Source organism: Triplophysa rosa, unplaced genomic scaffold (assembly GCF_024868665.1).
Source record: "Triplophysa rosa unplaced genomic scaffold, Trosa_1v2 scaffold406_ERROPOS52721, whole genome shotgun sequence".
Lineage (NCBI taxonomy): Eukaryota > Metazoa > Chordata > Actinopteri > Cypriniformes > Nemacheilidae > Triplophysa > Triplophysa rosa.
In genome coordinates, this window is record NW_026634406.1 from 33,261 (window position 1) to 39,137 (window position 5,877).

Sequence of the window (5,877 nt, forward strand, 5' to 3'; positions counted from 1 at the left end):
TAAAAAATATTCCGTAAATTTTACGGTAAAAAACCGGCAGCTGTGGTTGCCAGAACTTTACCGTCAAAAGTACGGTTGCAACGTTATTGGTTTTACGGGATTGCACCCACTGTACCGTATATTTTACAGTTAATAATTTTCTTTTTTACGGTTCATAACTGTCTAATTTACTTGTTTATGCTGTTATAAAAACAGTTTATACCTGTCAAATTCCAGGATTTACATTGTATTAATTACGGTTCATAACCATCTTTTTTACAGTTCAGCACTTTCTAATTTAAAGGTTTACATTGTATTAATTACGGTTCATAACCATCTTTTTTACAGTTCAGCACTGTCTAATTTAAAGGTTTATGTTGTAATAATTACAGTTAAACTCTATAATTATTTGCTAAACATTCAGATTTAACCTTTAAGAAACTATTAAAATTACTGTTAAACTAATTGATAAATATCTTACATTTGCAAACCTAAATCAAATCATCAAAACCCATCAAAATCTATAAAAGACAAAGACATCAGTGAGGTCCCAAGTATCTTTAATAAAGACTGGCAGGCATTTAAGACAAAATATTAGTGCATTTTTCTGTTCTCGTGTTTCAACTGGTATACAGTGGTTTAATTAAAATCGTTCAGTCCAGTCTACATTTAAAGTGATGCTTCACCCAAAAATGAAAATTCTGTCATCATTTACTCACTCTCTTGTCATGTCAAACCTGTACTGTATATATTTCTTTGTTCTGCTAAACACCAAGGAATTTATTTGTAAGAATGTCATTTACCAAACAGATCTCATCCCCCATTGACTCCCATAGTATTTTTTTTCCCTACTATGGCAGTAAATGAGGGATAAGATCTGTTTGGTTACTGACATTCTTATAAATAGCTTCCTTTTTGTTTAACCGAACAAAAAATGTATACAGGTTTGGAAGAACCTGAGAGTGAGGAAATGACAGAATTTTCACTTTGGGGAGAACTATCCCTTTAAAGTGATACTTCATGCTTAAAATCAAAATTTCCCCATGTTTTACTTACCCTCACGGCATCCTAAGTGAATGTGACTTTCTTCTTGAAGAATAATGCAATCAAAGTAATAATACCACGTATTCTTTGACTTCCAAGCGGCAGAATGTGAGTGAATGGGGGGGATTTTTTGAAGCTCCAAAAAGTGCATCCATCGATGAAAGAAGAACGGCTCGACACGGCTCCGTGGTCTTAACAAAGGTCTTCTGAAGCGAATCAATGCGTTTGTTTAAGAGAAATATGCATATTGACAACGCTATTAAGGATAATGTCTAACAGCCGCTGCAGGCGAAAGAGAGGCTTGTTTTTCCGTTAAATGATGGCGACGAAAGCTCCCGCCCAGAAGAGGCGGTGTTTATATTGGCGAAAAATGGTGTTCGTCACAGGAACTTACTTAGGGTGAAGACTCTGCGTCATTTGCCGGAGAAACAAGCCTCTCGCTCGCCTGCAGCGGATGTTGGACATTATCCTTTATAGCGTTGTCAATATGTATATTTCTCTTAAACAAACGCATGGATTCGCTTCAGAAGACCTTTGTTAAGACCACGGAGCCGTGTCGAGCCGCTCTTTGATCAATGGATGCACTTTTTGGAGATTTAAAAAATTGCCCCCCATTCACTCCCATTCTACTGCTTGGAAGTAAAAGGATACGTGGTATTATTACTCTGACTCCATTATTCCTCAAGAAGAAAGTTACATTCACTTAGGATGCCTTGAGGGTAAGTAAAACATGGGGAAAATTTGATTCAAGCCTGAAATAACCCTTTAAGAGATTAAAACTTGGAAACAGTCTGTAGGCCACCTTTACAAAGTCTCTCACCCCGAGTATAAACTTGGAAACAGTCTGCAGACCACCTTTACAAAGTCTCTCGCCATTCATGATCAGAAAGGTCAGCGATTAGGGTGAAGACTGGGAGTAGCTTTTTGTTTTTCTTTTCCACCTCCTTTATTCCCTTTCTCCGGATTGAGGATGAAAAAAACACCTTGAAAAGAAAAAAAAAACATTTATAAGTCTGTAAATTAAGCTACACCGTAATGAATCTCCCCTCCTAAGTCTCTTTACATACCTTTGCAGGAATTCAAGCACTGACGCCAGTTCAGTAGGGTAGTTAATTTTGGAGCAGTAATAACTGCAGAACATTAGGCAAACAGCAGAGATGAAAGAAGTGATGTCATCATTCACAATCTTGCGGTCCACAGCTAGCATGAATCGGACAGCAGCATAGCAGGAGGGTCCTGTAGATACATTTCAATGCAATATACATAAATTTATGAACGTAAGATTATTGTGTATTTACATATACAGTATGGCAAGAATATTATACAAATTGCAGTTTATTTAGTACTGCCCTGAAATAACCATTTCACAAAATAGATTTTAGAAATAATAGAAATAAACCAGTTCTAAAGTTTAGATTTGTGTAAACCGAGTTATTAATCTGTGTTGTGGAATATATGTAAAACATATATTATGTGGAACAGTTTGTTCTGTGCAGAACTAATTAAAAATTGCAATTTGTATGATTTGTATCTTATTTCTTAAATTGATAGTTCACCAAAAATTAAAATTGTCTCAGCATTTACCCTGTATGACTTTCTTCTGCAGAACACAATTTTGAAGAATGTTGTTAACTGGCCCCCATTGACTTGTGTTGGTTTCGTGTCCATACAATAGAAATGAATGGGTGCCACTGCTGTTCGGTTACCAGCATTTTTTTTAAATATCTTCTTTTGTGTTCTAGTTTAAAATGATAAGAGGGTGAGTAAATGATGACAGAATTTTCATTTGTGGGTGAACTATCACTTTAATCCCTATCATTTTGCATACTCTGCAAGGGGCATGTAAACTTATAAACTCAACTTTATAGTTAAACATTTAATCATTAAAGCTTTAGGGTTCTACTGTATATTAACAAAACGTTCACTTACCACACACACAATAATGCAAGGCGTCACAGGCAGGTTTTCTAACTCCACATCCTTTGCCAGGCTTGTCTCTTCTACATAATGGAGGAGCTCCTCTTTCTCATCAAAACAGGAGAGAGGTAGAAGAATCATGCCTTTCACATCCTCTGAGCAACCATTTCTGTACTCTCAAAACTTCTAGTTTTGTGACAGCAAGGGCATGTGGAGTAGCAACACGTGAATCTATTTTGTTTACGGTAAAAATGCACACTTGAACACGCACCGTGGTTTAAGGTGAAGTTTGTTATGTAAAACATGCTACCTAAGGATTTGCACTGATATCACACAGAACTGACAGCTAAACATTTAAACTACGTGAACAAATACACACTCTACTACGGTTTCAAACACATAAATTATATTTCACAAACTGGGCAGGACATCTAGAGCTTGCGAGTTTTACTACATCCGCTGCCAGGCATGTTTAAACAGTGTAGCCTACATGCTAACTTACTCGTATTTAAAACGATGCACTGCTTGATTCTATTTAGCAAAAGTACTTAACAAACATATATTTTACAGAATATTTCCACGGATCAAGAGCTCTCACGCTTTAGGACTTGCAAGTCTGCCTACATGCGCTGGCTAGTTAAATATGTTTATGCCCCATGAAAACAGTGTACATTCTACTCGTGTTTAAAATCACACACTGCTAAAACCGTTAAATCCAACTTACCAATATGCCCAATTACATACATATATATATATATATATATATATATTCCACTGATTTGTAGTTCAGCTCCGACAGTGCTTCATCAGAATCGTCACTGTTGAAACGCGGGAACGCAAACTTTACGTTACTGTGTGCTCCGCGCCAATGAGTATTCAACCAATCACATCCTTTGTTCACGAAGCCAAGGCGCAACGTATATCTTGATTGGATGATGCTTAACGGTTATGTTTTAAATGCTTGTTGAGTTGATTGCTTTACCATAAAATACATTCTTGAGTTCAGAGACAAAAAATTTGTTTCACACAATCTAAAAATGTAAAAGCACTGCTAATTACATAAAAACAATATTTAAATTATCAAAAGTGACAAATGTCAAGGTGAAATTTTTTGGGGGGTTTAGGCAGACAATTTAAGCTAAACAATGTATAGAAGTCATTATATTACAACTTTACACAGAAAAAGATGATTTTATAACACATATTAAAACTGGTTTAAGTGCACACTGCACAGGGGAGTCAGATATGTTTATGTAGCCTATTTGTAATAAGAATATTTTTAAGACGTTCTTTTTTTACGGCAAATAATACAGTGTACTGTAATGTTTTACTCCAATAAACCGTATTTTCATATGTTTTTACCTGTTAAATGTACGGTCTTACTCCGTAAAACTAATTACAGATTTCCACTGTAAATTCTACGGGTTTCGCATGTTTTATGAAATACGGTTTTATACTGTAGCATTTATACGGTATTTTACTGTTAAATCTACTGACATTTTTTACAGTGCAAGTGTCTGCATGGGAGAGGTGGCAGCAACGCAGAAGAAGGTAATGTCATGCGATCTTCTGAAAAGTATTAATTGTGTTAAGTTATATTTTTTATGTTAAATAACCTCAAGTTAAAAGCCTTAAATATAAAGAGGCATTTAGTTGCTAGTTTAAATAAAATCTTAATTTAAGATCAGTAAAATTCATGCGAACATGTATTTATTACTTGGCGGTGTGTTTATTGCTTTAACTAACAGTGGCAAACAGAAAGTATACAATTATTTTCTGTTAATAATTGTTTACATAGGTGCATGTCAGACTTACATTAACGTTAACAGCCAGTCGGGGGCGCTTGATAGCGCTTCACTAAACTCACGGAGGTGGAGCTGGACTAAATCAAGCTCCGTCCGTTTTGTGCAGACGCAGACGTCACGTTTAGCAGGCGCAGACGTCACGTTCATGCAGAGGAATGAGTGAAGTGGCAGACGCAGACGTCACGTTCAGTGAGACGAGTGTGTGCTGCAAAGTCATTTTTTAGGACCTTGGAACGCCATATCTATGTCGGTTGAAATGGCCATGGATTACCTACCGAAGGAGACTGTCGTGTACTTTTACGTGAACGGAGTCTACGTCATCACAACAGACGCGTGACACACACGTCGTGGATAAGGACGTCGTCACAACAGATGCGTGACACTAACGTCGTGGATAAGGACGTCGCCGCCACCCGCTTGTTAAGCCTGACGTCACGCACCACTATATATGTAGGTCATATACTGTTTCCAGTGTTGGGTGTAACTAGTTACTAAGTAATTAGTTACTGTAATTTAATTACTTTTCCCTTGAAAAAGTAAAGTAAGGATTACTCTTATTTTTTCTGTAATTTAATTACAGTTACTATTGATGTAATTAAACTAAATACTTTGTGTAATATGTGTGTGTGCAATAGTGGAATTGACATCAAAATTCAAAGTCTAACTTTAAAATCTGTGCTTTAATGTATAATTCTCACATTTGTAATACTTTGGTCAGTTAATAAGAGTATTTATGTAGTTTAATATTATTTATTTAAATGAATTAAAAGAGCCCTTTCATGCCTATCCTTGAATCACTTAACTAATCAAGGTTGATATAGGATATAGAAAGTAATTAGTAATAAGTAACTAAATACTTTTTGGAGAGAGTAATTTGTACAGTAATCTAATTATACTATTGAATATGTAATTAGTAACTAGTAATTAATTACTTTTTGAGAGTAACTTACCCAACACTGACTGTTTCCGGGTCCATGATAGTTCTGTAGGCGAGCATTAGTGACTTGAATCAGAGTATTCACATCAGTCAGTGTACATTAATATCAAGAGTAACAATGGCACATTTAAGAATATATATTTCTAGATTGTAATTATGTAATTTATGTGTTCTTGCCTCCTATGACATATCACT

The 5,877-nt window shown here is 35.7% G+C and overlaps 1 long non-coding RNA gene across 1 annotated transcript; it reads right to left on the reverse strand.

The window, feature by feature from the left end:
- Positions 1 to 4,438, reverse strand: LOC130550708 (uncharacterized). The gene is made up of 3 exons (XR_008962477.1): positions 2,953 to 4,438; positions 2,091 to 2,259; positions 1 to 2,006 (listed from the first exon to the last, which is right to left on the reverse strand). It is a non-coding gene; the product is annotated as an uncharacterized LOC130550708 (long non-coding RNA).
- Between the last annotated feature and the right edge of the window lie 1,439 nt (positions 4,439 to 5,877).